Below are 10,433 nucleotides of genomic sequence, written 5' to 3' on the forward strand. Positions count from 1 at the left end.
CACGACCGGGCTGGCCCAGGGGCTGTCCGAGGGCTCAATGACCCCGAGCGTGAGCATCTTTGATACCTCCTCTTGGATGCAGGCCCGTACCCGATCTGGTACACGGTACGCCCGGTGTCTGATAGGGGGACTGTCCCCAGTGTCCACGTCGTGCAAGCACCAGGGGGTGACCCCTGGGGTGAGGGAAAACAAGGTAGCAAACTGCAGCAGGAGGTCCCGGCAGCCTTGGCGCTGTTCCGGGTTGAGGGCATCGGAGAGCCGGACCCCGTCCACGGAACCAACTTTCTCCCGAGTCTTCAGGAGATCAGGGAGAGGCTCGGAGTCTTCTTCCGCTCCACTGTCTGTAGCCATCAGGAGGCTGAGCTCTGAGCGCACAAAGTGGGGTTTGAGTCTGTTGGTGTGGAGGACCCGGAGGGGGTTCCGTGGAGATTCCATATCGATGAGATAGGTGACGGGGCTCTTGCGTTCGACCACTTTGAAGGGCCCCGTCCACTTGTCCTGCAAGGCACATGGTTCGGTGGGGGACATCACCCACACTTGTTGGCCAGGTTCGAATTCGATGGAGGAGGCATTTTGATCGTACCATTTTTTCATGTCCTCCTGACTGGCCTCAAGGTTCGCTTTTGCCATTTCTCTGAATCGCCTGGTCTGATTGCGTAGGGTCAGGAGGTACTTGAAGACGTCTGGAGGGGTCTTTAGGGGGGCCATCTCCCAACCTTCTTTGACTAGGCTGAGGGGCCCTCGCACAGGGTGCCCGTACAAGAGTTCGAAAGGGCTAAAGCCGAGGGACTTCTGGGGAACTTCTCGATAGGCGAAGAGGAGGCACGGAAGTAGTACATCCCACTGGCGACGGAGGGGCTCTTCCAACCCCCCAATCATTCCCTTGAGCGTGCGGTTGAACCGCTCGACTAGTCCGTTTCCTTGAGGGTGATAGGGGGTCGTGAATCGGTAGGTGACACCGCACTGTTGCCAGAGGGACTTCATATACTTCGAAATAAAGTTTGTGCCTCTGTCGCTGACGACTTCTCGGGGGAAGCCCACCCGGGAGAAGATCCCCATTAAGGCCCGGCCGACCACCGGGGCTGTTACAGTTCGCAGGGGCACAGCCTCGGGGTAGCGGGTGGCGTGGTCCACCAGTACCAGGATGAACCGATGTCCTTGTGCTGTACGGGGGTCCAGGGGCCCCACAATGTCTATTCCCACCCTCTCGAATGGGGTGGTGACAACTGGGAAGGGTCGCAGAGGTGCTTTGAGTTTGCGGCCGCTCTTCCCGCTGGCTTGGCACGTGGGGCAGGACCGGCAGTGGTTGAGGACGTCGTTTCTCATCTTTGGCCAGAAAAAGTGGGTCACCAGGCGACTGTAGGTTTTGTCCTGGCCCAGGTGTCCAGCCAGAGGGACATCGTGGGCCAAATTTAACAGGAAGTCTCTAAAACGGAGGGGCACCACCAGCACTCGACTGGCCCCTAACTCCGCGATTCTCTGTTCACTGTACAATAGGTCGTTGTCCCAATAGATCCAATGGGCTCCGGTGGTGTCCCCTGCGCTCTGGGCGAGGGCTTGCTGGCGGAGTCCCTCGAGGGAGGGACAGGTCTTCTGTTCTTGACGGAACTGTTCCTGGGTGGGCCCCCCTTCTTGACGCCACTGAGCCAGGTTGGGAAGGTCCTGGGGCTGAGCGAGCCCTTCGGGGGTTTGCTCTGGGGGGTCGGTATGGTCGGTGTCCTCTACTGGAGCGATCGGGGGAGGAGGTGCTGGCCATTCTGGTTCTTCTGGTCGGGGGATGGCACGGGCGGCCATGGACCGGGTGGTTACGCACGCCCAGTCCGGGAGGCCTACATCCCCAGGTGCTCTCTTCTTTCTACGGCGGCCCACGGGGAACTCTCAAGATCATTCCCCAGGAGACAGTCCACGGGGGCATCATCTCGGACCGTCACCTTCAACATGCCGGAGACTCCTCCCCATTCGAAGGGGACGCAGGCCATCCGACATAGACTCTCCGAATTGTCGGCTGAACGGACGGGGCAGAGAATGTTCGGCAGGATCTGCTCTGGTTTTACCAGGTGACAGCGGACGGCCGTCACACTGGCCCCCGTGTCACGTAGTGCTTCGGCCCGGCGTCCATTAATGTTCACCCACTGACTATATTTTCTGGTGTTGGCGGGTAGGGGAGCCCGCGGGACCATGTCTCTTCCCCCTAGGCACGCTAGAACCATGGCGGCCGGTTCCCACTCTTGTTGATCCTGCTCGTATTCTTCCTGTTCTTCGGAGATTTGTTCTCCCCCCAGGGTGGCGGCAGCTACCTGGCGGGGTCTCGGAGTTTGGTTCTGTGGACAGTTCGGGTCATTGGCGTAGTGGCCGACTCGCTGGCATCGGTGACACGTGACATTGGCTCGGAACCCCGGGCGCATCGGGGGGTTGCCCCGGCTGGCCGGGGGCAGGGTGCTGGCCGCGGGAGCGGCCGGGACGGTGTCTCTTCCTCGTCCCTGGCCTCCTCCTCCTCCTCGGGGACGGTGCTGACCTTGGTTGTTCCGGTTCTGTTCGTGCGGCCCTCTCCGGCCCACTCGGGTGCTTTCCCACCGGTCAGCTTCGGCGGCGAGTTGCCGTGGGTCAGTCAATTTACTGTCGAGGAGGTGCTGCCTGAGCTCGACGAAGCAGTTGTTAGAGAGGTGCTCCCACACCATGAGATTAAAAAGTTGCTCGTAGGTCGTTACGTGGCTTCCCTTGATCCAACCCTCGAAGGCTCGGCTGAAATAGTTGACATATTCCACCCAAGTTGTACCCGGGATCCGGGTGCAGTCTCGGAACCTCTGGCGGTACATTTCGGGTGTGAGCCCATATCGGGTGAGGAGGGCAGCCTTCATGTGGTCATAGGATGACATCTGATGGTCTGGGAGCTGTAACAGGGCATTGCGGCCTTCATTGACAAACCTCCCCCATAGACCGGCTCCCCAGTCACTTCGATCGATCCGGTGGGAGGTCATGGCGATCTCGTAGGCCTTGAACCACTGTTGTATGTCGTCCTCTCGGACATACTCTCGAACAACATCCTTGGGGATGTGGACTTTCTTTTCTGTCGCTCCCGGGGTGCGCGGTCGCTCGGGCACCTCCAGTTCTTTGTTCTGCTTCCGTAGGTCTATTTCTGCCAGTTTGCGCTCGTGTTCATATGCTAATCTCTTTTCTTCGAGCTCTCTCTGCCTCTGTTTTTCTTCCCGTTCTTCTCGGAGCCGCAGATGCTCTAGGTTCAGTTTTTGTTCGGCTAATTTTAGTTCACCGTCCATTTTGAGCCGTGCCATTTCTAACTCATGTAGTCTGTTTTTTTCTCTCTCTTGGATCTCTTCCTGCGAGGGGCCCGTTCTTCGCTCTTCGGGAGCCGTGGTGTTCCTCTCTGATGCTGCAATGTTTTGGTCCGGGGATCTGGCGGCCCCGGTTTCTGCCCACGACTCAATGGCGTGCTTGAAATCGTCTTTGGTACTCAGGCCGGTGGTAGCAATGCCTAGTTCAATGCAGAATTGTTTCAATTCACGATGGCTGTACTCTTCCAATTTCTCCATCTGGAATTTCTCGGTGGATCCGCTCTCTTTGGTTGACATTGTGGTTTCGTCGTGGGGTGAGCTACTCTCTGTACGATTATGCGTTGATTCGGATCGCGCCGCTGGCCACCAATGTTAGACAGACCGGGAGGGTCGGCCGAGGACAAGGGGAGAGGTCTCCGGGGAGAGCCGTCTCCAGCGATCGTACAGACGAGTAACTTCCCCCCCACAGATGTACACCACACAAAGATAAGGTTTTGACGTTCTTTATAAGCAATCTTTAGGTACGATAGAATGGTACAAGGAGGTCAGGACTCAGGGGTCCCCTCGATACTAGTCTCTTGGTTGGGAAAGGGGGTAGCGGGACAGTCTTGTTACCAATCTGGTAGATGCGATGATATGATGGATAGCTCACAATCCTCGAGCTCGGTGTTCTAGATGGACGGGCCGCGGCAGCGCCAGCAGGTCCCGGTGAAGGTGGTCGTTACAACGGTCCGCGGCAGCGCCAGCAGGACCCGGTGAAGGTGGTCGTTACAACGGTCCGCGGCAGCGCCAGCAGGACCCGGTGAAGGTGGTCGTTACAACGGTCCGCGGCAGCGCCAGCAGGTCCCGACGAAGGTGGTAGTCACAACGGTCCGCGGCAGCGCCAGCAGGTCCCGACGAGGATGGGGGATGCAGAAGGCCGCGGCAGCGCCAGCAGGCAGGACGATAGTTCACAAGGCAGGGCTACGGCAGCGCCGGTAGTCCGTCAAGGATGAGTTCTTCTCGGTGTCTCTCGACTCCAGGATACAACTGCCTTCCTGCTCTGGAGCTGCCCCAGTTATAGGTCTGGCGCCCTTTGATGTCCGGACCCTCGCACTTGGAGGTCGGGAGGTCCGGGATGAGGGAGTCCAGACACCCAGCAGGGGGGTGGAGCCAGCGCCCGGGGGAGCTGGGGGGCGATCGGCACCTGGCGGGGGAGAGCCATCGACACTTCTTTCTCCCATCGACCTGCCAAGTGGTCCGTTCACCTCCTGGGTGGATGGTGGTGCCGGGATGTCGGGGCCTGGCCAGGCCCAGGGTTAGGGTCGAGCTGAGGCCACGCGGCCTCGTGGTGCAGTGTCCAAGATGGCGGCCGGGCCGGGCGAGGGAGCCGGTAGTGGTTCGGCCCCATGATACAGAGATGTCCGGGGGCAGGAGTCCCGTCTGGAGACGGGGTGCGGGTTGTTTCTGTGGGTAACACCTGGAGGGCCGGGGCTCGGGCCCTGTCATGCGGGGAGGGAGCAAGCCCTTCATGTGGCCTGTCCAACATTGTGTTACAGTTGATATATGTTTTACATCTACAATAAGTGATTTGTGCTAATTCTGACAGTGGTCCATGTGGCCCTGTCCCGTGTAAATAGTCCCCTGTAAATTCTGCCCAGTGCCAGTTGACACAGTGTAAATTGTGTGAATATTATCTAATGTGTTTTGGTAATACAAAGGCTATTTTTATATATAACCTTGTGTGGAGTTTCTTTTGTGGTGGGCCTGGGGTGTTGTTGCTGGGTGCGCGCGCAATCGCTTTACACATTGCCTCCGGGATAAGCCTGACTGCTCGTGCCAAGCTACCAAGGGGGTGAGCAGGGGTTATCTTTGGCGTGTAACTCCCCAGCCCTGACTTAGAGTGGTGGTTTCTGCCTGGCTTTGGCGCAAGCCCTAGCCAACCAGAAATCCCATTTCTAACAGTGAGACACAACAATACAGTGCCCTATGCCAGCCTTTGTGGGTGAGACACAATAATACAGTGTCCTATGCCAGCCTTCATGGGTGAGACACATTACAGTGCCCTATGCCAGCCTTTGTGGGTGAAACACTACAATGCAGTGCCCCTCGCTAGCCTTTTGTGGGTGAGACACAACAATACAATTCTCTATGCTAGCCTTTCGTGGGTGAGACACAACAATACAGTTCCCTATGCCAGCCTTCGTGGGTGAGACACAACAATACAGGTCCCTATGGCAGCCTTTTGTGGGTGAGACACAACAATACAGTTTCCTATGCCAGCCGTCGTGGGTGAGACACAACAATACAGTGCCCTATGCCAGCCTTCATGGGTGAGACACAACAATACAATGCCCTATGCTAGCCTTCGTGGGTGAGAGACAACAATACAGTGCCCTATGCCAGCCTTCATGGGTGAGACACGACAATACGAGCTCTGGTGCCATTGTATGTGGGTGAAAGAGGCTGAGAGCCCGCACTGCAGACAGGGGCTCCACTCCTTCATGGGCGAGGCGCCGCTGTAGGAAGATGGAGTGTTATGTGGTGTGTGGGGGGGGGGGGTTCGGCTTCACCATGTAATATTATCACAATACCCCAAAGATGGTCCTTGGACTCACACTTATGAATTCCTACCCCAGTCCTGGTAGTGTGGCAAAGAGCAGTCAGGCTTCACTAGAGGAACATGTCTTAAGCATTTCAGAATATCAACATGGAAGCTAACTAATTTGAAAGAAATCCAACTCCAATTTATAAAAATAGAGTGTATTTTTATCTTAGTTTAAACACCAAAAGAAAAGGAATAGTACACATGTAATGGAGTTATAGATTTCTGGAGCAATATAAAATTAATGCAAAATAATACAGTGAAAATGTAACAGTGCTGAGAAAGGGACTGATTGTCCCATATAGTTGTCCTGAGACATCCCTCCCACTTGCCCGTGCTGTGTAGGCCCTTTTATATGTTATATAGGCCTTTGTTAAATTGACCGTAGCTCTGCCATTTTAGTGCATCGCAGGCTGATGGCAGGTCTGACCCAACTCTGACCCAACGCAGATTCAGTTCCTCTTTCTGCGAGGCCTTCTGCCTCCAGACTGGTAGCCCCCACCCTACCCGGTCGGTACCAAAGTTCAGCATCCTCTTGACACTTCGACATACAGTAAGCTGCATCCTGGCATAGCACTTGTTTCCTGGGCAGGTTTCCCGCATTTCAGGAAGTGGCAACCGCAGAGCTCAAGTTGGGAGAACTGAAAGGATGTATGTATGTATATATTCGATCCGTGCACAATATCTGTTTATATTTTTTGCTTCGCGTACAATGTCTGCTTATAGTTTCTGCTTGCTCCGTGTAATTTACGACAAGCGATTGGCCTGAGAAACTGACCTTTTCTCCTAGTTCATTGTCAGCATGAAGTGGTAAATGATGACATGTCTGGTGAAATTCTGCAGACGAGGTTTATTTTTGGGTAAGAGTTGCGTGCGAAGCAGCCCAAAGTTTAGTATATAAGGGGAGCACCCAGACACCTCGACGGATTACCTCGCTGTCTGTATGTAGGTGACAGACTCCGTAGGTCTTCTCCAAGAGCACACAGAGGCTCTTGTGTTTGCTTTTGCGCCTGCTTAGCATTGTGCTGTATTTTACCTATATGAAATGTTTTGTTATGTTTAGTTATTGTTCTCTTTATTTTTGATCACAATGTATTCATTTCATTCAAAATTGCAGGAATGCTTGCTCTAGAGTAGATATGAGAGTACCTTGGTGATAGAGATCTCATACACTGATGCGTTTATACACTGTGTTTTCTTTCTCTCAGACAATCTGATACGGAGAGAATGGATATGTGATATTTGAATTTTGTATTTTGTATTTTATGCCTTTGTCTTGCAGTTTCTTTGAAGTTGCATCTTCTCATTAAACTGCTATTGTGATCTACCTCCAATTCCATGTCTCACATGTCTGTTTTCTTCAGTTTTAGAGCAAGCGTTCCAAGGCACCCCTGCTCAAATTAAGGTGCCCCTTTTGTCCCTGACTCACTCTCCTGCTCAGTTCTGTGGTGGCTCCCAGGGCTCTGAGTACCGCCCCTAGCTTCCTTGTCCTGTAATAAATCCTCCCTCCGACAGTGCGGTCAACGGGAAAAAACCCTAGTGACAATCGGTCACCTGCAGGTCGAGGTGCATTGTACCCTTGCAGGTTAACGGTGATGTGGGTCCCAGGACCAAGCCTTAACAGTTTGTTCAATTTTACCTGGCCCGTGGAGCCTGTGGAGCCCTTGGAACCCGTTGAGCCTGTGGGGCCCTTGGAGCCTGTAGAGCCCGGGTGCAGGGTCCTGGCTGTCCATGGAGCTGAATGGGAGCCGCTGGAGAGCTGCTTTTACCACTGAAAGGGTGCTGCAGGGGGGGGGGGAATGCTAAAACACAACAATGGGGCTGCTGCTGATGTCAGATGAGTGTCGATGGAGCCCCCTCTTGGTGCAGCGTCAAACGCAGGGGTCGTTGCTGGACTGGCGACCAACAACCCTTGGTAGTGGTAACTGTAGCAGGAAGTAACTTAGACATCCAGTGGTCCTGGGGAACATGGTACGTGCCTGTAACTTTGCCTTCTGGGGGTGCATGCCTCCAGACTATCTAATTTTCTCACCTGCCCGGGTGCAAATGTGCCTGGTGGAGCCTGGATGCATAGCAGAGGTGATGTAGCCTTTGAAGCTCACCGCCTTGATGTGCCACTTCGTTAGCCAGCCTGGGAGGAAGGTGGGGTGACCACCTTCCTACCAAAGACTGTGTTCCTGACTCCTGGGAGTGAGCACACTGCCTATCAGGAGGTCAGAATCCTATCTTGGAGGCAGCAAGCGTGGGCTGCCAGCCAGAGCACAGGGAAGGCTCGGGCAACCAGGTGGGCAACCTCTAAGGTGCCGCCTGGGTGCAGGCCACATTGCTCCTGGCACAAGATTCATGTCAGGGGTGAGAAGGCACATTGTTTGATACCATACATGACATATTTAGGTAGTACCATAATGGAGCTGCCAATCTCAGGTTTGCCCAGATGCCAGCTCATATTATCCTATGGATGGTCTATCACTTATAGTGTCCTTTAATGGTGTGGACATATAAGCTTGCACTTACTTGTCCACACCCTTCATAAAATGCACCCTGACTGCTGGGATTTAGGTGGCCTTCCTTAGGGGTAACTGGCATATATCAGAGATAGGGCATTGACTTTGCCACACATGGTGAAGGCAAAGTTGAGTTCAAGCAGTTCAAGCTCCTGCAGTCTGCAATGGTGGGCCTGCTGATAATAGCTTCCTGGAGCCACTCGTGGTGGCACAAACAGTGCTGCAAGCCCGGGGGACGCTTTTACCACCAATGCCCTGGGTACCACTGGTACCATATACTTAGGGACTTATAAGAGGGTAAAGTACTTGTCAATTGGGGATACCAGTTTACACGTAACAGTTTTAGGGAGAGAGCACTGGCACTGGGGTGTGGGCAGCAGGCTCCAGTGAACTTTCAGAGCCATAACCGTCAGCATTGGAGCAAACGGTGCCCATCCAAAAAGGGCCCTTTCCCACAGCAACAATGCAGGGGTCCTGTGATGTATGTTTGGCCTGTCAACCGTTGGATGGGCCCCCCAAACCTTCTGCCTCGCTCCTCCACTTGCTGATCTAATTTCCTTGGCCTTGGAACTCTTTGCGCTTTGCCGCTGCCGACCAGTGCTAAAGTGCCTGTTGTTTCTCCCTAACACATGGCAACCTAATTTCATTTAATTTGCTTGTAGGTCCCCGGCACACTGGTACAACATGTACCACATAACATCATAACATCCAGGCTGGACTACTGTAACAGCCTGTATGCAGGAGCAAATAAATCTGTACTCCACCGACTACAGATGGTCCAGCATGCAACCGCCCGTCTAGTCCTGGGCTGGCCTAGAAAGTCTTCGGCCTCGGCAGTACACAGTAGACTGTAACGCCCTGAACGTCTCAGGATCGTTTAACAGACACGACAATGAGGACGCAACCACTTGTGAAGGGTTAGTTATTTTAATGAAGGCAAATATAATACAAGGAATAAACAAAAGTTATAGTCACTGGAATCCTCCAGGCTAAGTACGTTACCAGCCCACAGCACGGATGGTCCTAACCGTCCTCTGCATATACGCCGATCCCGGCGTATGCCAACAGAGGGCAGAAATGAAATGGCCGACAATGCCAATCGGTAGGCTGTGAGGGGCACGAAGAGTGTTGGGGAGAATCGAGGAGTCAGGGAAACACCCAGCCGGGGTCTCTACCTGAAGGGAGCAGCCGCTCAACCTCTTCCTCAGACTGCACCTCCTGGTGATGCGTCACCGATACCCCAATCAAAAGCAAGAATACTGAACCGAGAGCAGCCGCTCGATCGATCCTGTGGACTTCCGAGTCTGTAACGCAGCAAACACCTCCTGGTGTGCGTTACAGCTGGCAGTCCCTGTGTCTCTGGTCGGGCTGGGAGTTACGACTCCAACCAGCAAAAGCGCCACTGCGCTTGGACTCAGCCGAGTCAAAAAGCGAAGCTCAATGGTTGACCGGTAGAGCTTCCGGGTCCTTCACAGGTGACGATGGGGCAAGACACGGCCCAGGGAGTAACGACTCGACCTACCTCCGTTCTTGCCTTACTGGAGCACCACTCCGGAACACTGCTCTTCACGAAGCAGGTACGTCGGTGTAAACACAATATCCGACAGTGTTGTGCCTCCCGGTTCCTCCCTTTATAGGGCGTGTTTTCCTTGAGTTATGTAACAGCTCTCCTGTTTACATAAGGGCGTGTTTTCCTTGAGTTATGTAACAGCTCTCCTGTTTACATAAGGGCGTGTTTCCTTGAGTTATGTAACAGCTCTCCTTTTTACATAAGGGCGTGTTTCCCTTGAGTTATGTAACAGCTCTCCTGTTTACATAAGGGCGTGTTTCCCTTGAGTTATGTAACAGCTCTCCTGTTTACATAACCTCTCAACCGCTAAGCATCCTGGGAGATGTAGTCCGTTTTCGCTGGTTACCGTTTTCCTCCCCTCGTATGACAGGAATTCTTGACATCTGCCCAGTGGTGAATAGGGAGATATGCATGTAGATGGGAGGGAGGAGTTGCACCTTGGACCTGAATAGGGCTGTGCCTTCCCTCCACAATGCCGGCTCTGC

Source organism: Triturus cristatus, chromosome 4_1 (genome assembly GCF_964204655.1).
Source record: "Triturus cristatus chromosome 4_1, aTriCri1.1, whole genome shotgun sequence".
NCBI lineage: Eukaryota > Metazoa > Chordata > Amphibia > Caudata > Salamandridae > Triturus > Triturus cristatus.